This window comes from Podarcis muralis, chromosome 15 (assembly GCF_964188315.1).
Source record: "Podarcis muralis chromosome 15, rPodMur119.hap1.1, whole genome shotgun sequence".
In the NCBI taxonomy this organism is placed as follows: domain Eukaryota; kingdom Metazoa; phylum Chordata; class Lepidosauria; order Squamata; family Lacertidae; genus Podarcis; species Podarcis muralis.
In genome coordinates this window covers 37,419,901-37,443,574 of record NC_135669.1, presented here as the reverse complement: position 1 = coordinate 37,443,574, position 23,674 = coordinate 37,419,901, and the positions used below count along the sequence as shown (strand labels likewise).

Sequence of the window (23,674 nt, the reverse complement as noted above, 5' to 3'; positions counted from 1 at the left end):
TGGCTCTCATTCACACAGTCCACAGACAAAAATGATTATCCACACCACCGTTAAGTTTCCAAGGAACTTTGGCAGGAGTTTGAGAGAAAGGGGCTTACGTATTTTCTGGAACTGGGAGGTGAAAATATCCAAGAAACTAGTCCTTGTTGAGCCTGGATAGCTCATGGGCTTTGGAATGGGAGATGAGAGAAGGATGCCAGAGGACTGCATTTGTACCACAAAGTGCCAAGACAATAGTGCAATATTAACAAGTTCGTATTCTTTCGTCTCCCTGGATTAAGGCTATTTGCACTCTGCATTTAATTGCATAAAACACCAAGTTTCTAGTCTTCAGTAATGAGATGGTAGGTCGAACCGAGAGCCAGAGCAGCAAAAAAAAAAAGAAAAAGAAAAAGCCCGGAAGGAAGCAAGAGGTCAACATAGTGGGCGTAGAGAAGATTCTCAATAGGAAGCACCTTTAAAATTTCACAGCCTTCTCCCCCTAATCGCATAACGATATAATTGTGTAATGCAGTGGAATTAGAAGGATGTGCGACACAGTGTCAGGGAATGCAGCCACCAGGGTGAAGAGGCATGCCGGATAGGACCCGGTTGCATTAAAAACTGAAGTCACAGGGGCCGGGAAATTTTTTCCACGCTAAAAATAGCCAAAGGGCATATGAGCTGCCTTATAAGCCCACACAGAAGCTGGAGATTCCAGAAGAGATAAAGCTAACTTGGTACGCTAGCTTTTGTTATGTTTTTGGGGGGGAAGCGGACTTCCTATTTCTCAGGTGAATCCATATTTTGGAACAAGGTAGCTACAAATAACTTGCAAGGTCAGAGAACAGAACCGGTCTTTCTCTAGGGTTTCTACTTGGGCAGCTGGAGTATCATCTGCATTCAATCGAACCAGCACGAAGCACAGCTAACTTCAGCCGCTTTGACAACATTAAGAGGAGAAGCAAAAGGGAGGCAGGGAGAAATTAGTTGGGCTCCGCTACTGAAGTGGGGATTGTGTTACAAATGGAGCCCTTGCCCTCAAAAGTTCAGAGGCACGGATTTTACTTCTATTTAAATTTTTACAAACCACGTATTTTCATTAAAAAATTGTCACAAGGAGGCACGCGAAACAGGAACTCAAATCCAGAATTACAACTGCTCAGCAAAATGGCAACTAAAACAAAATAACACCTTTTGAGCTCCTCTCACATAAAATAGGTCTTAGCACATATTAGTAGATGGGGGGGGGGGGAGAGACAAATTGTGGCAGAAAAACATGGTTTTCAGGTGGGAGAGACACTATTAGGGGCGAAGCAGGTGAGAGAAAGGCTCAGCTGTTGCCCAGGACATTAGGATGCTGCCACTGCGCCCATGCCACGGGGTTGTAAAATGGAGGACAGCTGGAGAATTATTTGGGTTTTTTAAATTAAAAAAAGCCAGACTCTTGCCACTGAACTTGTACCCTGTGTAAGCCGCAGGCCGTGCCCAACAACAGCATTATTTGGGGACTAAACCGAGAGTTAGGTGTACTTTGCCCTGAATTATACAAATAAAAGCACTCTGGCATTAAAGCAAACAAGGAGAAGCACCCAAGACAGCAATGGAGGACAGCAAACACGGCAGTCGAGGCTGCGGTAAACCCGTTTGCCTTTAAAAGGGTACCACGAGACTGTTGCATTTACTGCAATTTAAACAGAAACCTCCACAGAAATTGGGCTGGTAGGGAAAAAAAAGTTCAACATGCTCATCCTTCTGCACCTTGGAAAGTAAAGGGAATGGTATCTCTTAAATCAGTCAGCAGAAGATCTCAGTGTGTAGACAATACTGGGCTTGATGTGCCAATGGTATGACTCGGTTGAGGGAGGTGGAGAGCCACCGATGGATTTATTAGCCACAGCGGTGAGATAGAACTTCCATATTCACACCAAGGACATTTCTGATTCTCACCTGCTGGAAAGCCGTGTTCAGGAGCGGGCTGCCATATTCATGCCCTGCCTGCAGGCTGTCTAGAGACAATTGGCTGGTCACTGTAGCAAGTCAACTGCTGGACTAGGTGGACCTGATCCAGCAGGGCTCTCATGTTGTTCACATGCTAGAATTTTAAAATGGTCAAGTTGGAAGGGACACCAAGGGTCTTCGACTCAAACCCTCTGCAATGCAGGAATCTCAACCATAGCATCCATGACATATGGTCATCCAAGCTCTGCTTAAAAACCTCCAAGGAAGGAGAGTCCACAACCTCCGGAGGGAGACCGTTCCACTGCTGAACAGCCCTTACTGTCAAAGTTCTTCCCGATTATTAGTCTGAATCTCCTTGTAATCTGAAGCCATTGGTTCGAGTCCTACCCTCCAGAGCAGAAGAAAACAAGCTTGTTCCCTCTTCCATGTGACAGCCCTTGAGATATTTGAAGATGGCTACCATATCTCCATCTTCAAATATCTCAAGAACCCAGAGTTTGGGAAAGATTGTTGTATCAGTGGAAGACTTGGGGTGATTAGCAGAGGCAACCAGAACAAGGAAGTTTAGATTTTTCGGTGATCCTATCTGCGCTCACAGGACTGTGAGAGGAGGCACACACAAAGCAAACAAATCAAGTGCCAAGTTTATTCCGGAAACAACGCAAGGCATTTCTGTTCCGACAAGCTTTCTCAGGTGGATAAAGGGGGCTTTGCCACGAGCATATACTTGTTAGGGTTTCAGTCTTGCTTAAAATATATCTGGTTTTGTAATTTTAACTATTTCAATCATCTTAGGTGTAAATCGCCTTGAGAAGGTTCCTTAGAAGGCAATAAAAAAAAGGATGGTAGTGACAATTTAACACTTTTATTTTCACTAGAGATGAAGCCCAAAAGTGTTTCTGGCAAGGCATGAGCCTCTGTTGACCTGGGACCAGCCATCTGAACACCGAACACAAGGCAGGGTTCCCTGAGCTGTTGAAGGCTTTGATGAAGTTGAAGTGAGTCAGAGCATTTTATTTTTTTTTAAGGCAGCTTTCTTCACCAACCCAGAAGGACAAGCTCAAGACAACTGATTTAAGTCCTTAATGCATCTCGAGCAGCTAAATGAACCATGAAATCCCAATGATCACAATTGACTTCATTCATGTATTTGAAAGAAACTAGAGCTAGGAGATGGGTGGGAAAATTAGGAGACGTTGAAATTAACAGACTACGCAGAACTAGATAAATTAACAGGGAAAGTCCGAAACCAACGAGATCACAAGTTCACCGAGGACTGGAGTAAATTTGTGGATTATATGAAAAGCATATGTGATGAACAAATAACGTTTGTGGGTTTACAGGAAGCTTTGTGAAGAAATATGTATAGAAACATTGTAAAAAAGGGAAGAGGGGGAGTAGGTGGATTTTAAGATAAAAGACAATGACAAATTTTGAACTTGCAGTATAAAGACAAGAACACGGAGGATTCACGGATGAACTGATGGAAGTCAAAAATATGTATTTGTGATTGTATTGAAAATGTATGACTAAAAATTCTTTTTTATTGGAAATTAATAAAAAATAATTCAAAAAAAAAAAAAAAAAGAAAAATTAGGAGACGTACATAATAAGGACCCAGCTGGCTCAGACCAAAGTTCCATCTGATAATGGAGAACTTGTGGCTGTGTTCAGATGCTGCTGGGCTAACAACTTCAACCATGAGCTGCAAAGTTGAATAAGCTGTATCAAAGGAAGATGGAGCTTCAGAACCCAGCAACAGTCTACCACACCTCCACCTCAAGCTTCTCCAGCTGTGGCATAAAATAAGCGTAGGTGCCTGGTTGACCTTTCCCCTGCAGCCCTGCTTAGGAAGTCACCACCACTCACCATCCTCATGGTCTCAGTTGTTTTTGGTACACACTGCCAGATTTGTCTCAAAATACATCCCACGCTACACCAGAAATAGGCAAGGCTACAGCAACCAAGCCAAGCCCTTGCCATGACTTAGAAGCATCCTTCCCACAATGCCAAGGATTTCATAGGAAGACTGTGAGCACGCTGTCGTCAAAGGAGAGTAAGAAAACTGCACCAGGCAAGCAAGCAAAGCTGTCTAAAGACAGAAGGAATAGGCTCTTAATACTGCTTTTCCATGAAACTGCGCCCCAACAAACCTTACAGCGAGACAAACATGGAAACAAAGTATATAAAAAAAAACCTGCTGGAAATATAAGAGCGCTACAGAAAGCCAAACGCAATCACTACCAGAAGACTAGTAAAAATGTAAGAGCGTGAGCACATCAAAAGCCTTGGGCAATGTGTGGGAAGGGATCTGGCTCAGTGGCAGAGTCTCTGCTTTGCATGCAAAAGGTCTTAGGTTCAATCACAGGCATCTTCAGGTAGGGCTGGGAACAGCCCCTTGCCTGAAATCCTGGAAAGCTGCTACCAGTCAGTGTCAACAACAGATGGACCAAGGACTCAGTAGAAGGCAGCTTCCTGTGTTCCCATCACTTATCTGTCCAGTTGGTTCCTGAGACCGCTCACTTCTTATAGCCACCCCACCAAACCTGCTCACCAAGCCCAACATACCATTGCTTTTTATAAGCAAGTAAAAATTTGCTTATAAAAGCAAATTTATAAAAGGGGGGAGGCAAGTGGGGAGAGGCACTCCAGACAGCAGACAGTTCTCTGTCCTTGCACAAATGGAGCAAGGGCAAACTGAAGCTGGCCATGTGGCACCCGACAAGACAAAAATGGCAATTTGCAAAAATTCTAGAAATATTTGCGAGTCTAGGCACAGTCAATGATTTACATGCCCTTCCCGTGCATTGGGGGGAGAGGAGCCAAGCAGAGGCTCGTGTTTTCACTTGTCCAGAAGGAAGTCTCCCTACGGGAAATGGGATAATAAGATTCCAGGCGGGTATCAGCCGTGTTTGGTCTTTTTTTGGGCAAAGCACTGCAACAAGGAGTGGGGGGAACCTTGTGGCCTTCTAGATGTTGCTGAACTCCCATGTACATGGGAGTTCAGCATGGCCAACAGTCAAGGCTGGTGCGAGATGGGAGTCCTGCAACAGGTCCCCCATTTCAATAAAAACATATCAAGAGTCCTGATGGATCAGAGATCCATCTAATCCACTCTTCTCAAAGTGGCCCAACCATATGCCCCAAAGAGAAGCCCACAACCAGGATCCGAGTGCAACAGCACACACCCCACTTGTGACTGTGAGCAACTGGTACCCAGAGGATTGCACCAGTGTGCTATGTTCTGCCTCCAGCAGTGGAGTAGCACACAGCAAGTGCATCAAAGCAATCCTCCACACATTTGCCTAACCCCCTTTGAAGCCATCCAAGTTGGTCTCCATCACTACATCCCATGGGAGCAAATTCTGAACCTTCCAGTGTTAGAAACTCAGATATACAAGCTGGGGGCCAAATGGCTCCTTAAACCAAGGCTGCAGTTGCCCAAAAAGGAACACCATTTTGGGGCAAGACGGCTCTAAAGTCTTATTTTGACGGACCGACTGTGATAGATTTTCAGCTAAACATCTGGCTAGTTCAAGATGGCAACCTTGAGCTGTGTTAAGAATGTTGAGAACTTAAAGAAAAGTCACTTTATCCAGGGACAGTCTGCATGTATTTTTTTCTCTTATACTATTTTGCTTAATAGTGACACAGACCATTCATAATGTAAGAATATTCTTCACAACTGTGAGGAGGGGACAAGTGAAGACAAGTGACAACAGTGAACTATAACGTTGTTCGCTGCTCCTGTGCAAGCTGCACACAAAAAAGCGTTTCGGTTCCTGAAATTCATTCTGATTGTGCAGATAAAATGGGACACATAGAATTCTACAGGAGAGGGTATTAGCGTGTGGAAAACAGTTGCGATCCAGTGATTCCCAGGCATGCACCTCCAGAGGTGGAGGTGTCAGGCGCCATCCTGTGACCCAGGCATCTTCACCTGGTCGCAAATGGCCAAGAGCCAAGTGCAAAATGCGCCAACCACACACAGTGCTAAGCAGTACTTCCCTTTACCTGTCCTGTATCTCCCAATAGGTGGGGCATACTTTGTGGCAGAGTTCTTCACAGAGGTCATGCCATCTTCCCTTTTACATCCTAGGATTCAGACCATCATGGAAAACAGGAACGCCGCTGTGCTGGGACCCACAAATCCCATGTAAGTTAGCACTCACACAGAGTTGACATAAAACAGATGCTGCATAAGGCGTTTGTTGCATTTGGGGAACGGACTACCCCCAGGGATGTGGACTTCCCGGGAAATTTAGAACTGGGAAGTTTTTTTTGCCGACTCTTAAGAATGAACCAAGATCCAACTTATATTTCGTAAGCAAAACTAACAGCAGACTTACGGCATTTCACACTTGGTGCTATCTGAATCTCAAAATGTTTTGCCAATTAGCCACAGGTAGATGAATCAACGGATTCCATTAGGAAGCCTTCCATGCAGAGTGCACTTAAACCTCAGTCCTACACATGCTTATCTGGGAATAATTGGCACATAAATAAGCCGCAGTGTCTTCAAAATAAACAGCCACAGGATTGCGCTGTCAGTGAGGTCTAAATGTTATATTCCGATTCAAGTTCCTTTTATTGGAGGACTTGTAAATATTTTAAGACATGGCAACTCAATGCTACCCACTTGTCTTAATATAGAGCTTAAGGGGGGGAAATGGAAAGCAACGTAGACCATTTTGGCAGGCCTAATTTTAGCAAGCCTGAAGCACTGGAGAAGCGGGTCCTTCCTAGAGGGGGGGGGGGAATGGTAAAAACACTTTCCTGTCAAATTTGGCTATGGCTATTTTCCATTCTAGTTGCCCAGTTTGGTTAGCATTGCACTTGTTTTATTTTGCCACTAATTTTATAAAAGCCTGCATTTCTAAAATTAAAGAATGGAAGAGAGGATCAGAAGTATTGCAACAGGGGAAACGAATCTGGATCATTTGTTTAGAAAACGTGTTCCACCACACATCACAGACTGCCTCCTACCCAAGGACTCCTGTTTAGCTTTAAGGCAGCCAACAAAAAATCACCTCTACCACCACCCTCTGTTTGTTTGTGCTGATAAGTATGCAAGCTTGTGAGCAGCACAGAACACCTGCCAAGACAACGGACCAGGCACTTTCTTCACTATAGCAAGGTTAATAAATAACTATTTCTTCAGTAGTTCCAGGTAGATAACCCTTTGATCAACCTGCTTAGAAATTAAAATGCAGGAAAGGCATAAACCATCAGGCTGAAAAGTGTTGAAATAATAATAATAATAATAATAATAATAATAATAATAATAATAATAATAATAATTTATTTATACCCCACCCATCTGGCTGAGTCTCTCCATGTGTTTAATTCCCCTCCTGCCAGGTATCACTTCATACCCATGCATTCTCCAATGATGGGTGGTTCTAAAGGTGTAAAGGCTTGGTGGGGAAGGGAAAATTGGGAGGGGAAAGCCAACCTGCCCCCTATATTTTTTGGAAACAAGAAAGGAAAATAAACTGGGAAGACTGAACACATTGGAATAGCACCTGGCTGCAGGCACAAGATCCCGGGTTCAACCCCCTTAACTCTCCAATTAAAAAGATCAGCTGCCCAAGACCTTCAGTCAAGACTGGCAGACAATCAGAGTGGGCAACCCTGGTCTATAAAACCAAATTGTCTCACTTCCTAGGCTCTATATAATAGGGGCTCCTACTAGGATAATAGTTTTTGCAGCCAGGGGGAGTGGGGTGATAAATAGAAATTTTAATTTATGATTTCGTTTTGTATGCCACTTCTCCCAACATCAGTGCTTCCAATGTGGCTCATTTTGGAAACTGGTTTGTCTTTCTGTTTTCTATAGGCTGCCTCTCAAGATGTCTTCAGCAAACTTGGCACAGGAGTTCCTGAACCAAGGGCAGCAGTCGTTGTCTATGTCTGGATACCAGCTGCCAATCTGAATCCAGATGGCGAACTCAGTTGTGACTTTGGTGTGACTTCACCTAATTTTTGGCATGGCAGGCCCAAACTCACTAATTGCACTATCCCTTTTTAAATAATTATTTGTTGCTGTTGTTTCTACAAATTACTGGGCAGCGACAGGCATTCCCCAATAGTAAACATGTGAACTACATTTGGAGCACATTATTTCTCCCAAAGCATCCTGGGAACTGCACTTTTTTTCCAGGGCTGCTGGAAATTGTAGTTCTGTGAGAGGGAAATTACAGTTCATGGGATTGCTTCTTTGTGGGAGATAATATGATTCAAATGCGCTTTAAAATTATATTGCATATGCAGTTGAAATGCTGATTCATGTCAAAACAGAACGGGTTTTACTCAAGAGTAGAACCACTGAAAATAATGAACATGTTAGGTCTATTAATTTCAATGGATCTGCTCCAAGTAAAACTTAACTCAATACTGCCACACGTAACAATCCAAATAAATAATTCATTTTGATAACCTAGAGCATGCGCCAGTGAGAAAATGACACAATTTCACTGGAGTGCAGAGAGAAAGGAAGTGAAAAATTATATAAAGATGCCACAAAAAGGAAATTTTACTAAATCTCCCTTTGAGCAAGCTTCTAGGCCTCATTGATTTATTTTAAAAAAAAAACCATTTACAAGCCTGAGGACATCCTGGGGAAAACTTCAGGTGGCAGAGATAAGACCCCAGCAAGTCAGGTAAGGTAGATATAATGTTTATGGCACCCAGGGCCTTCGACCCTCAAACTTATTGCAAACACACCCTTGAGTCAGAGACTGGGGTTCCACACCCCACAAAAGCTCCTTGTTATCAACCAGCAGAAGGCGCCAAGTGAGAGATCTACAGGAGGTCTGCCCATTTACTGCACTGCAGAGAATCCAGATTCGCTGCTCACTCAATTAACTTAGTACAGGATTTATCTTTCAAAAACAAAACAAAAATTTAAACGCAATGTTACGCACGTAACAACTCAGCCAAGGACTTAGTTCAAACACAGGCAGCAAAGTAAAAACCTTCCCCTCTTCCTACGGAGAGCAAGCGCATCATTAAAGCAATTCCAGAGCTGCTCTATCAGACACACCCCTCTCGGCTTTGAAGTTCTTTCACTCCGGTTTTTTTATGATTATGGGGAGGGAGGGGCATGCTTTCCCTTTGCTACCACTAGTCAAGTTGCTGATTTGCAAGGGGGGAGGGGGGAGAGAGAGTCAAGGCAACAAAAATCACCTAAAGGGGAACTCTTATGGGATCAATTTATTTTGGATGCAAGACTCTACAGGCTTCTGAGCTACACAGAACCTATCCCTGGGGCAGTTAGAAGTCTTGGCTTCTGGGTGAACCAAGGTCACTGAATGCAAAGTGTTGAGAGAGAGAGAGATATCTCGAACTAATCAAGTGTGATGGGCCACAGGTGCAATTACAGGTCCCTCTGAGCCAATAGAAGGCCTAAACCTCACCGCTTTGATTAGTCCGGGGCTCCTGCAAGACTTGAGCCACAGCCAGCTGCTTTGGGGCAACAAGGATTCTGACTTCAGAGGCTCAGGAACAATTGCAGGCTACAGAGGATGATTTAACAATCAATGCCTCCTTCCAGGGAACTCCGGGAATTGTAGCTCTGTGAAGGGAACAGGGCTCTCCCTAGAAACCCTCAGCACCCCTCACAAACTACAGTTCCCAGATTCACTAAGGGAAGCCATGGCCACAGCCCAATACTGCTTTAAAGGAATACTGCAGGTTGGGTCCCAGAGCAGTTAAGCAGCCTGCCCTGCAACCAACTGGCTATATTTTGTCCTCAGTGCCTTTTATTTGGCTAATTACCATTCTCTGGTCTTTTAAGTGTCTCAGTGGGAAGACGATTATTGGTTTGTTTTTATTTATTATGCATTTTACGTCTTCATTTTGTACTTTTATGTTGCAATCTTTGGGTGAAGGGTGGTATAACAATTTAATAAAGAATAATCTTTAAAATGGGAGCAATGAGTGTTTAAGGCAGAGAGGGATGCACACATTAAAAGCAACAATATAGCTCAGTCAGTAGAGCAAAAGACTCTTGATCTTAAGGTTGCAGGTTTGAGCCCCATGTTGAGCAGAAAGATTCCTGCATTGCAGAAGGTTGGACTAGATGACCCTGGGGGGGGGTCTCTTCCAACTCTATGATTTTATGATTCTGTTCAGCAAGCTGCAATTATTTTCTGCATCACGAAAAAAAGAGAAGAAAAATCCTTGCAGGGCTCTCCCACCTATGGATTTTGAAGCAGGACACAACCCTCTCCAGGTGGGGAACTGACCAAACGCTTTGAATCACCAAACACCTTGTGAGCTGAAAGCACAGGAGGCGACTCCAGTTTTAGTGTCTGAGGTCTGCACTAGTCCAAGTGTTAGGACAGGAATGTGGAGAACAAGTATGCACACCACAGATTTAAAGCACGTGACTCGCCCCCTCAAAGAACTGGGTGCTGGGAACTGTAGCTTTGTGAGAGGTGGTACTACAGTTCCCAGCACCCTTAAGAAACTGCGGTTCCCAGAATCATTTGGTGTGAGGGTAAGTCACAGGCTTTAAATGTACGCACACAGCCTCTTTCTCAGTGTATTGGAAAGCCAAATGGGGAGGGCGGGAGCCATGTGTCCCATTTCAAGTGTCAAGGAGAAAGGGCAGGACAATAGTCTTTAAAAAAATGTAATTCCTGTGTGCCAGTTATGACCTCTCAGGTGAGACGCGCTTTAATCAAAGGCCACCTCTGCTTTCTGTGTGTGTTGCTATAGTCACACAACACTGAGGAAGTGTACCTTCTTTAAGTACACACCAAGTCAACACTGGAATCATTGCCTGTCAAGTGTGGAACTCCTTCCCAGTGCTGACTTGCAAAAATACAAAATCGTCCAGCCATTATTCAAGAATGATGGGGGGAAAGACCTGCTTCCCTCCAGTTGTTGATGGACTCCAGCTTCCATCAGCCCCAGCCAGCAAGGTATGATGGAGTCTAGTATAGGTTTCCTACTCCTGGTATACGAACTGTGCAGTATTTTTACATTTAGCTTTCTTTCGGTAGGGTTTCTAATTTCACCGGCTGGATTTAAAAAAAAAACAAAAAACCAACCATGCTTAATTTTTTTAAAAATGACTTCCTCCTAGCAAGTACTGAGGGGCAGCACAAGAACAGGCCTTTTCAGTGGTGGCTCCCCACTTGCGAGATGCTGTCTTAGGTGAGGCACCCCCGGTGCCATCATTACCTATTTTTTAGGTTTAGGGACCAGGCAAAAATATTTCTTTTCACCCAGGTTTCTGGCCCTTAACTTGGGAGGATTTTTATGTATCTGTGGCCCCTGGAGTGGGATGTGTTACAACTTGCCTTTTTCTAAGTGTATGGATGTGTTTTAGGTTTGTTCTGGGGTTTTTTTATATTCTGTTTTAATGTTTGCATCACTATAAGTTGCTTTGGGTAATGAATAAACAGCAAAGCAGGCCAAAGACAACACAGCCTGTTAAGACACCACTGCCTCAGGGAATGGTATCTGAGCAGCATTTAAGGCTGCAACGCTTAAGGCAGCATTGGGCAACTTTTAAGACAGTCTAGGAATCTGCTAAAGGACAAATCCCTAAAACGTGCCGAAATGCATTCATATTTCATTACCCAGAACACTCAGCATGTGCTACAGCACTAATGTAGCCCCCCATAATAGGGCTGAAAGTTATTCCTCCCCTGTCTCCTAATACTAGAACCCTCTAGGGGCCACCCAGTAAGAGCTTTGGGATGGACAATGAGGAAGCACTTTTTCACAGCACAGTGAAACTGCGGAACCTCTTCCCACAAGATGCAGGCGCAGCCACCAACTCAGATGGCACCAAATGGGGATTAAAGGTATTCACAGAGGGTAACACTACTGGGGGATAGCAGGATGGCAGGTGTGGGGAACCTGTGGCCCTCCAGATTTTGCTGAACTACGACTCCCACCATTGGCCATGCTTGCTGGCGCTGACAGGAGTTACAGTTCAGCAACAACCAAGAGGGGGGAAATTTCTCCAACTCCTATTGAGCATACATCTGAATGCCAGGTGATGGGACCAATACTGAAAGACCTCTGCCCTACATCTGGGAGTGGCATTACTCAGCGACATTTCGTCACGCGACCCACAATTAGCCTACGGAACTCATTGCCACAGGAGTCCGCAATGCCCAGTTGCTTTGCAAACAATGGTTAGGCCATTTTGGGGGAAGGGAAAAGAGAGGCGTCCATGGCTGTACCTGCGCTCCTGTTCAAAGTGGACTGTTCCTACCCCTCCAAAGATCATCTACCGCCAACTACCCAATAGGGACAGATACTGATTAACTGCAATATTTCAACGTGATCATCATTATTATTATTGTAGCTTTATGCGCACTAGAAGTATTTGTATCCTGAAATGAGAGTTATAAATGACATTTTATTTTACTATAAACAAACAAACAAACAAAAAATATAGTGGTACCTCTGGTTACGAACTTAATTTGTTCCGGAGGTCCATTCTTAAGCTGAGGTACCACTTTAGCTAATGGGGCCTCCCGCTACCGCCGTGCCACCAGCGCACGATTTCTGTTCTCATTCTGAGGTAAAGTTCTTAACCCGAGGTACTACTTCCAGGTGAGCGGAGTCTGTAACCTGAAGTATTTGTAACTTGAGGTGCTTGTAACCCAAGATACCACTGTACCAGACTATGTGCCCCCGCAGCAACAATATGATGGGGAGCAACAACAGTAAAAGCAGCAGCTCAGCTTATTATTATTAACTTATTATTATATTTATAACCCACCTTTTCTCCTATAAACTCAAAAGTGGTGCCGACCCTTCTCCCTCTTTCCATTTTATCCTCACAACAACCCTGTGAGATAGTTTAGGCCAAGGAAGAGAGAAAGCAACTGTCCCCAGACTGCCCAGTGAGCTCCATGACAGAAAGCAAACCCTTGTCTCCCAGGTCCAAGTCCAGCACTCTAACCACTACACAACACTGCCTCTTGGGAGCTGCCGTCCCAGGTCACACAATATTCCAGAATGACACCCTCTGCCTCCATCCAAACGGTCCCAGGATGCTTGCTTTCACTGTGACCACATGGCTAGCTCTACCACATATCAATGGCAGCCACTCGAAAATGTTTTTTTTTTTAAGGCTTCCAGATAAAACAGCTGTTCCTTTAGGAATCCGCCTAAGCATTGGGGGACGGAGGTCTCTGCTTCAGCAGAAAAGCGAGGCTTTTGGGCTCCTTCCATTCCCCCAAAACACCCTCCAACTTTGCTTAATCATTCCCCCGCTTGCAAGAGGAAGGCATCACCAGCAGCCAATGGGAGAAGACTGACTCCAGCAGAGGAGGGACTGGAGGAGGAAAGAGTGAGTGACATTTCTCAAGTTACCATTCAACACTAGCCCCCCTTCAGGGAGGGAGGGAGGGAGCAGTGCAGGGAGGGTGACCTCCAGCAGCCACTTACGCCAGGAAGCGCCAGTAGGGCAATTCCTCTTAGAAGGCAAGGGAGTTCACTAGTCTGCTACATAAGCCTTGCTTGGGGATCCGGGCACCAGGAACTTGCTCACCTCAGACAGGACAAAAGCAAACAAGGGAAGCTGGAGAACTTGTCCCATTGAAACTTCTTTTCCTTTTCCTCCTCATCTGCCACACTCAGGAAGGTCACAGTCAAAGGGCGAAGGCCAGGGTCACCACTACAGAGAGATCAATAGATCCTAAAAGATGCCCTCGGGCACAAGGCACCCACTTCTCAAATCTGCCAGTGTCATATTTGTGGATCACAATGCAAAATAAACTGCAGTCTAGTGATTAGAGCAGTGCTTCCCAAACTTGGGTCTCCAGCTCTTTTTGGACTACAACTCCCATTGTCCTTAGCCAGCAGAACCAGTGGTCAGAGATGATGGGAATTGTAGTTCAAAAACTGCTAGACACCCCAAGTTTGGGAAGCACTGACTTAACAGTGTCAGAGCAGAACCTGGGGGATCTGGGTTCAAATCTCCATTAAGCTCACTGGGTGATCCTGGGGCCAGTCACTACCTCTCAGCCTAACCTATCTCACAGGGTTGTGTGGGGATTAAATGAGGAAGGGGGAAACCATGTAGGCCACCTTGAGCTCCTTGAGGAAAAAGACGGGATGTAAATGCAATAAATTAAAAAGTACCAAAAAAACACATTGGTCCAATTGGTGATTCACCTGCTTAGAGAAAACAGAAAACAGCCTTCTCCTGAGTCTGACCATTGGGCCCATGTAGCTCAGTATAGTGTACACTGACTGGCAGCAGCACTTCAGGGATTCAGGAAGGGAGCTTCTCCTGCCTGCAGCTAGAGATGCCTTTGGGGTCTGAGCCAGAGACCTTCTGCACACAAAGCAGAAGCTCCACCCACTGAGCCAGAGCCCCATCTCCCATTGGAGTAACGTCAGGGCCATGAGCATGTAGTTGCGTTACACCAGAAGTTTTACACACACACAAAAAAAGTGTTTGCAATCAAATTATTTCCCAGTAATTGTCAAAGAGTTTGCCTGTGTATGTGTGTAAAAGCAAAGGCACATGAAGTAATTGAAAAGGCAGACACAAGGTGTGGCAATTACTCTAGAGGAATTATCACAGTCCACGTAGCCGAAACAAATGCCAAACACTCACAGAACACACCCAAGCCAGCTCTGTGTCTTGTATTTGGGGTGGAGGGGTAAAGGTCAGAGAGGACCTCACTATTTCAGTAAGACACTCATATTACTCCTTGCAGCATAAGAGGGTTTGGTTGTTTTTTTGGCAGGGGGTGCTAATGAGTTTCACACCTGAACAAGTATCTTAACCTAACTCAACAGCCATCCAAACTCTCACCCATTGTGTGAAAGTCCTACAATGCAAACCTCTTGTTAACAGCCAACAGCAGCCTCTTGCTTCACCAAACACCACCTGCCACTCAATAATGCTAGGTTTGACACAACATTTCCCTTACAAGCACAGAGCGACTCAGCAACCCTGTGAGGTAGGCCTCGGCTGCAGATAGAGTGGAGAAAAAGGAAACTTGACCAAAGCTACCCAGAAAAGTAGATTTTGCTCAGCATGCTGTTGTACCAGAACTTAACACAAGGGAAATATCTACACTGTATATTTAAACCACACGGTTTTACCCAAACAATCCCGGGAACTGCAGTTTGTTAGGAGTACTAGGAACTGTGAGGGGTGAAACTACAGTTCCCAGGATTCTTTGCAGGAAGCTGTAATGCTTTAAATGTATGGTGTGCATGTTATCTACATGTGCATTGTGTGTGTGTGTGCACAAGAGAGTCTACACCTAATGTTTTCCCAGCATAAGAGTTTAAAAGCAGCAACCAGAGCAAATCACACAGGCTCAGTCCAGTGGCATCTTCACGGGATGAGAAGAGAGGTGACACAGACCTGTGAGTCTTCGTTGGCAGACTCCAGGCAGGCCTAGCACCTGTTCCTCCAAGCCATGAACACTTTCCACAAGCCAAGGGCTCAGAGAAGCCACAGCACCACCTGCAACAACGAGGGAGAATCTTACCAGAGGTCCCAGGTTTCCTGCTTAAGGTGACATAGCTCCATAGTGCTTAGCTGTTCAAAGTTCATAAGGGGGAATGGAAGACCCAGAGAGCAGAGAAGGGGGGAGAATTAAGGAACAGCTTGTCTCCTTATTCCCCCCCAAGGTGGGGCAGAAATGCTAGTACAGAGACATGAAAAGGAAGATACACATTTCAATGCCACACAGCAAAGAGGAGCTCCCAAGGGCAGGCTAATGACAGTGCACTGGGGCCAAGGAGGAGTGGCTCCACGTTCAACAAAATCACGGGTGCAAAACTTTTCTGAATTTTCGAAGGACACTATAAAACGCTTTCTTTTTGTTTAATGCACAAGGCAAAGTCGGCGAGAGCACAGCGGAAGAGCCGCGCTTTAACAAGGGTTAATCTCCAGCCTTGGCTCGAGCGAAGGGATCCCCTATGAAGCCGCCGCTTTACGAATCTAGGGTGGGTGGGAGAGTGCGTGTGGGGTGGAGAGCGGCCCATAACGAGGAAGGGCCGAACCACGTGCCACGGGCTGGGTGGGCGAAACGCCAACGCGGAGCAAGGCGAAGGAGGAGAGGTTACCGAGGCCTGCTCCTGGTGCTTCTCGGTGCAAAATGCCGCCGGCCGGCGGAGCTGAGCGCTCTCTCACCTTCTAACTGCCGCAGACCAGAAGACCCTTAAAGGGGCACAGCTGCAGGGGCGAGTCGGGAAGTTGTTGCGGGAGGGAGGGAGAGAAAACGGCAAAAAAGACCCAACAAATGCAATTTAAAAAATCGCTACTTGGGAAGGAGCAACCGTTCGTGTAATCCAGCGGAGGCCCCGGACTGCCGCTCTGTCCTCCCACAAAAAACAAAGCGTGTGTTTGATCATAAAGCAGCCCTCCCCCATGAGGACTGGCGCCTTAACCCTCCAGTTAAAGCCGCTACTCACGATCCGCCCGGTGATGCTCGCCCTCCTCCGTCTCCTCCTGGCCGTCCCACCCCCGGTGCCGGTGCCAAGCCCCCGTGCGCTGCCGCCGCGCCCGACCCCTCCACCCGCCGCGGGCTCCTCGGTCGTCCCCCCACGTGCTGCCCGACCGGGCCTTTCGGAACGCTGAGACATTCGACCGATATACACAACGTTCCGCTCGCCCCGCCCACCGCTCGCTCAACGTCCCGCTCGCCCCGCCCCTCCCGCTTACCCCCTTCTCGGCCGCAGCTCGCGCGAGACGGCGAGGGGGAAGCCACGCCCCCTCCTTCCCCCAGACTGGGCTCGTGAGTCAGAGGGCAAGAGAGAACGAGAACAGGGAGCGTGGGGAAGGGGCAAATTGTGCGCATGCGCAGCCCGCAGCATGCTTTTTTTCTCTCTCTCTCTCCACCGCCCCCCCTCCCCATGCAAGGAAATAAGAGGCGGGGTTAGTTCTGACAGGGTGTGTTTGACCCTCGTTGAGGCTGTCAGTCGCTTAAAGAGACCTTGCAGAGTAACGCTGTGTGCGCATTTACTCTGAAGCAAGTCCCACTTTCCCTAAGTAAACGTGCATAGATCGCACCATCAGGCACTCTTGCTTGGGATCAAGCCCCGAAGACGGGCTTGCTTCTAAGTAACGATGCAGGAGAATTTTGATGGAGTGATGGTCATCCATTAAACATGCAAACATTTGCATCAGTAGAATATAAAAGCTCAGAGTAGCAGTCCTTTCTGTGTTATTAGAGGATGCAAGAGGCATCGTGATGGAGATGGGCATTTGTATTAATTCTCGTTTTAAAATCAATCTGCCCAGTTAATTGGGCAGACATTTTTAAGGTTGTCAATTTATTAATGTTATTGATTGGTGAATGTTCCAGCACTGATAGAGATTGGAAATATATTTTTGTCAGCCTTGTAGTTAATTATGATTACTGTATTCAGGGTTCTCTTAAAAGTATCCGTTGTCAGCTATGAAGTCACAGCTAGTCGTCTTTGCAGGGCTCTTGGAGGTTTTTGGGCAAAACACTGCCAATCTATCCTATTTTACAGAGCGTTTGTGAGAGCTAATGCTGCAATCCTAGGCATACTCAGCTTGCAAATAACTCCCTTGAAATCTGGGGTTCATGTCCCAGTAAATGTGCTTGGGATCAGGCTGCAAAAATGCTAAATCAAGGCTTTAGGTGGGATGCAAATAAATAAGCTTCTTCCACAGAGTGTCTGTCCCTCTGGTTTCCAAATTCCCCCTGCCCCGAACCCTTCCCACCTGGTTTGCATGTTCGCCAAAGAATGCCCGTACACTCCAAAGGATTCTTAAAAATATTAGGGGGATCACGATCATGCAGAGCACCAGTCCCCAACTCTTTGTATATCGTATTGTTGTTTTATTGCTATGGCCGATGGCTGACGCAAATAAAGATTCATTCATTCATTCATTCATTCTTGTGGATTGCCCATTGCTGGGAAAGATTGCTCACCTGGCACTACCAATCTTCAAAAGCCCAGGGTGCATGGCTGCTGATTTCGTCATTTAAATGCTTTGAAGGGATGCACCAGGTTACCCCAAACCCACTGCTATAGCAGAATGGAAGCCAGAGTGTTGTTTCTAAGAGTGAGAACAGAGAGCAAAAAGCAGGTCAGATGGATTATTTGTCTGAGAATGAAACTCCTGCTGTGCCCAGCTGTTGCCCTATGTGCCAGGGAAATATGCACACAAATTCAAGTTCCACCAACCCCACTCTTTTTATGAGGTGGGTTTGTTCAGCAGAAGCCACTAGGATCTGGGTTAGGGTAGGTTTCCTTTCAGCGCTTGAGCAGGACTTGTCAACTTACCCATATTTTTCGCTCTATAAGACGCACCAGACCACAAGACGCACCTAGTTTTTGGAGGAGGAAAACAAGAAACAAAATATTCTGAATCCCAGAAGCCAGAACAGCAAGAGGGATCGCTGCGCAGTGAAAGCAGCAATCCCTCTTGCTGTTCTGGCTTCTGGGATAGCTGCACAGCCTGCATTCGTTCCATAAGATGCACACACATTTCCCCTTACTTTTTAGGAGGGGAAAGTGAGTCTTATAGAGCAAAAAATACGGTATTTCCTAATGAAATATATTTGCACTTGATTTGGGGGTGAGGGGTGTGGTAGTTGATGCTCCAACCAATATAGCAGAGGAGCTTATTCCAGGTGTGTGTAGGTGGGAGAGGACGGGAGAAGAGTCAGCTGCAGGGACTCAGTGGGAGAAATGCACTCTGCACATACCCAGGGATACTCTCTCCATAGTGTGTGAGAGAGGAATAAGAACACAGGAAGCACTGCCTATCATCCACCTGGTTCAGTATTGTCTACTCTGACTGGCAGTGGCTCTCCAGGGTTTCAGACAGGGATTATTCTATCATCTGCTTCCTGGTTTTCTTAAACTAGAGACGCTAGGCATTGGATCTGGAACTTTCTGCATGCAAAGTCTGTGCTTTTTCACGGGTTGTATCCTTCCCCATTGTCCTTTGTCAGGGACCAGCTCCCGTTCGCAGGGCCCGTGGAGCAGCAATGGAGAGCCTGTGGTCCTCCAGACATTGTTGGACTGCATCAGTCTCAGTCAGCATCATCAATCAGCAGTATTTCAGCAACCTATGGAGGGCCACTGCTCTGCTCTGGAGAGTGGGTGCATAATCCCTAGGGTCAATGAATGTGCATGAAGATTAAGGCACCATGGAGCCTGCCAATGTGCACACTGCCACTTCTGGGGCAAGCTTTGAACTACTGACATGGCTGGGCAATTATGTTCCTCCCTTAGTTTATCTTTAATCAAAAGAACACACACTTTCTTTGCATTTAAATCATCAGAAGATAGGCAATCATAGAGTAAATGAATTAGGCATACAAACTGGTCCCTCTACGGTCTCAGGAAGACAAGAGGCTTTCTCCAATATGTACTATCTGATTCTTTTAACTGGAGATACTAGGGAATGAATGTGGGATCTTCTGCCTGCAAGGCATGCACCCCACCTCTGAGATATAGTCTCTCCTTATTTTAACCCTGTTGATTTTCCTTTGGTCTTAAATCAGGGATGAGGGATGTTGCAGGACTATAACTCCCCACATCCCTGAGCATGGTCCATGTTGGAGTCCAACAACCTCTGGAGGGCCGCAAATGTTCTCAACTAATCCTCTGCTTTTTTTACCCATATACATGACTAAGGCTTTCCAATAGGCATTGGGTCTTCTCAGTGAGCAGGCAGAATGGACAACAGAATATAACAAAGAAGATTTCTAAGAAGTATCAGGGAGACACGTGGGTGGGCCAACAGAGGGTGGAGATTTGGGTATGGTTGTTTTTCAGAGACACCAAAAGCTCTGCATTGTGTAGTGGCACTATTGAGATTACATGCAACCTGTCATGGTCTTTGGACAGAACAATCAAGTGGTTGGTTGGTTGGTTGGTTGACTAAATGTAGCTAACAAATTATGGCTCTATCTTACCTTTATCATTTAATACTGGTCATCTCTAGGCAATCTACAATATAATAATAAAAGGCATATAAAAATTCAACCATATGCAACACAATAAAGCATTCTATTCTTATGACCAAATCAGTAAGATATAAAATAATTAATAAAAACCACTCTCTTGACATGATCACCACACAGTGCATACAAGCTGATCCCACCCTAAGAAGCAGTAGTCAGTCAACTGGAATACAGGTGGAACCTCCCTTGGTAGAGCATGCTGGAGTAACTGGACATGAGAAAGGGTTAATTTCCTTCATGAGCATAAATCATCCCATGAATGAGATAATCGCAGGTGCAAGGTCATCCAAGACGGTTGCTATGGTAACGGCCCAGTACCCCAACTGTATCTGTGATTAATGCACGTCAACGAAATAGTCTGTTAGTCTGCAGTCTGTCTGTTAGTCCAATGTTGTGTCTTAAATTGCTGAATTTATTTAGAGCAGCAGAGATACTTTGTGCTTGTGTGTATCTGTTTATATCTGGGTCTGCAAAAGCCTACAAACTGTACATATCTACATCCAGAATTGTTTTGCTGAGCCTTATCTTCTACAACAGTAAACTATCTTAACATTTATCTACTTCTATGTGGCAGCTGATACTGGGAGCAAATTCTACTGCGTGGGTATCTCACTTATGATTCCCACCAGAACATTCAATAGGTAGTTCCCTATAGGATTGTACCCAAAGCCACACAGGGCTTGATCTCCCATTTTGCATAATTGGTGATTTTGTGACTCTCACATCAGAAGAAAGCCTACTGTAAATTATTATTTTTTTGGGGGGGGAGGAACTCTGACCTCTCTTAATAAGTCCACAAATTTGGAATTGGCTCAACCTGTCTCAGATCACTAAAAATGTGACCTAAACCATGGGTAGGCAAACTAAGGCCTGGGGGCTGGATCCGGCCCAATTGCCTTCTAAATCCAGCCTGCGAACAGTCCGGGAATCAGCATGTTTTTACATAAGTAGAATGTGTCCTTTTATTTAAAATGTATCTCTGGGTTATTTGTGGGGCCTGCCTGGTGTTTTGACATGAGTAGAATGTGTGCTTTTATTTAAAATGCATCTCTGTGGGGCATAGGAATTCGTTCACTCCCCCCCCCCCAATATAGCCTGGCCCCTCACAAGGTCTGAGGGACAGTGGACTGGCCCCCTGTTGAAAACGTTTGCTGACCCCTGACCTAAACCGTCACAGCCAATGCTCCTGTCTGTGCCACAAATTGTACTTAATATTTCAAAATGAGTGCTATATCATGTGCTCTCCTGCCTTCTTTCCATAACACTGGCACACACCCTTGATTTCTTATTTATTTTTTTAAGTCAGCAACCTTCCATCTCAGGCCTTTTTGGAAGACAAAACCAGCAATCTTGCCTGCTGAAACAGGCCACAGCAGAAAAGAGGTAACTCTCTTGCACAGCCAGAGAAGCTTATCCCGCAGGGCATGGGATTCACTGCCTGACAAACCAGCTGAACCTACCTACACCCACTGAACATCTATAAAGTGTGGCCCTGTTTTGCATAAGAATGCTTCCTGGTAGGGCTGGGGAATCTGTGGCCCTTTGAGCATTGTTGGGTAGGAATTCCCATCATCCCTGACCACTGGCCATGCTGGGTGGGATTAATTGGAGACCTATTAATTATTATTATTATACCACCCTATACTTGTAGCTCTCAGGGTGGTACACAACACAAAAATCACAATATAAAAAACACAAAATACATAATAAAAACGAAAACAAAGACAACTCAATAATCCACCTTCCACAACACACTTTAAAAGGCCCTTAGATGTCAATCAGCCAAAGGCCTAGTTAAAGAAGGTTTTCGCCTGGTGCCTAAAGATGCATAATGAAGACTCCAGCCAAACTCCTGGGGGAGAGCATTCCACAAACAGTGAGTCACCACTTAAATTGCCAATTATTGTGTTGCCAGCCTAAAAATCTATCATGGAGGGGGCACACAAAGAAGGGCCTCAGAAGATGATCCCAGAGTCTGGATAGGTTCATATGGAGAGAGGCGGTCCTTGAGGTATTGCAAAAGTGGACTTACAGTGAGTCATTCTTTTGGTCCATCTAGTTCAGTATTGTCTGCACAAACTGGGAGCAATGGCTCTCCAGGATTCCAGGCAGGAGTCTTTCCCAACCCCAGTGCTTTTTTCCCCTGGGGGTACTCAAGGGTACGCAGTACAGACACAATTTTTCCCCAAGAAGAAAAGCACTGGTAAAAGGTATGGCACTTACTGAAGCAACTTCATGGTGAGCATAGGCACCTTTTTTTTTTCCTAGAATAAAAGCATTGCCCAACCCTACTTGGAGTTGCCAGGGATGGAACCTGGGACCTTCTGCATGCAAAGTAGATGTTCTAACCACTGAGCAAGATATTTGGCACCAGATTGGCTGCAGGAGTTGCTGGAAGGAGGTATATAAGGTGCCATCCAACCGTCTTAGGGACTCTGCTCCGGATTCGTGTAGGGTTTACTCCTTAGCCTTTTCTTCTCCTGAAGATGTCCTGCAAGGCAGTGGGTAATTCATTATAAGCAGTATATGATTTGTTCAACTAAATAAATGTAGAAGGCTTGCTCTCAGGTCTTGCTTGCAGACTTCCCACTGGGGCATCTGGTTGGTAAGGACAAGATAGATTTATTATATTGCATTCTATCGTCTCACAGTTTGAATTATATGGAATTCATATTGTAATATAATAAAATAAAAGAAGGAATTGCAATACAGCATATAGCACAGCATATTACAATTGCTACAGCAGGCAGAAAAATCGCTAAGTGGTCCAGCATGGCCATCAGCAATTTTCAAGTGGTCCAGGGCCGGTAGGGTGGGAGGGGGGAAGGTTTGCAACCATTGTTCAGGACTGCAATTTTTTATGGGGATACAAATCCTGATTTATCTCTCAGGTGCTTTCTTTACACTTGGGGAACTTAAGATTAATTTCATGTTTAAATTTTAATTGAAGACTGCAACCTTAAGACTACAGAAAAAAAATAGGTCATCCCTGAGGGCATCAAAATTTGTTAAAGGAGTGATGAGTCAAAGTTGTCTGCATTTTAAGGATGTTTTTGACTGTGGGTTTTGTTATTCTCCTAGTTAAAAAGACAAAATCTGTATGCATGTATATCGGGTCTCTCCCTGCCCCCAGCCCTGGGGTTGTAATTATTTTGCTAACCCTGCACTGTATCTGATATGATATGTTGAACCATTGAACTAAACATTTAAGCTGCAAAACCTATGGACACTTTCCAGTCTCCTTGATCCATGGCCATCCTGGCTTATAAAATCTAGGGAAACTTAATGTTTGATGTATTACAGTATTTTAATATTTTTTTGGAAGCCGCCCAGAGTGGCTGGGGAAGCCCAGCCAGATGGGTGGGGTATAAATAATAAATTATTATTATTATTATTATTATTATTATTGCCGGGAAGGGGTGGGTGATGGGCTTCGTGGGGTGGTGAATGCTTCTCTCTGTGAGGGAATGGCACCCTCATTTGCTGGGTGAGGTGGAAATGATCTTTGGAAGTCAGCAGAGGGAGCTCCAGGACTGCATGTGTTTAACTTGCACAGTCCGGCTCCCCAATTTCTACCTTGCTCAGAATTAGAGCTGTGCCAAAATCTGCCCAGCAGGTTCTCAAACACTTTCTTCCACAAAAGGCATTTTCCATTTTCCTCCTTCATCCTCAGGGCACTTCAGAATTGGTAGGGCATGGCGTTCTGAACTTTATTGCAAGGTGGCTGAGGGACGTGTGTTGCTTTTCCCCCCCAGTAAACTTTCCTGAGCTCTGCAGCACCT

At 45.4% G+C, this 23,674-nt stretch overlaps 1 protein-coding gene and 1 long non-coding RNA gene across 3 annotated transcripts in view; both read right to left on the bottom strand.

The window, feature by feature from the left end:
• AKAP1 (A-kinase anchoring protein 1) overlaps positions 1-16,551 on the bottom strand; it is a 37,997-nt gene extending 21,446 nt beyond the window's left edge. Inside the window, exons 1-2 of one of the 2 annotated variants that reach the window (XM_077919728.1) lie at positions 16,357-16,551; positions 15,302-15,403 (exon numbers count right to left, since the gene is read on the bottom strand). The gene's annotated coding sequence lies outside the window, so the exon portion shown is untranslated. The remainder of the gene's footprint in view (positions 1-15,301; positions 15,404-16,356) is intronic. The other variant, XM_077919727.1, reaches the window with a different exon arrangement.
• Positions 16,552-19,844: 3,293 nt separating this feature from the next.
• On the bottom strand, positions 19,845-22,690 carry LOC144325682 (uncharacterized). Its single transcript, XR_013390908.1, has 2 exons — positions 22,214-22,690; positions 19,845-19,878 (listed from the first exon to the last, which is right to left on the bottom strand). It is a non-coding gene; the product is annotated as an uncharacterized LOC144325682 (long non-coding RNA).
• Positions 22,691-23,674: the final 984 nt, after the last annotated feature.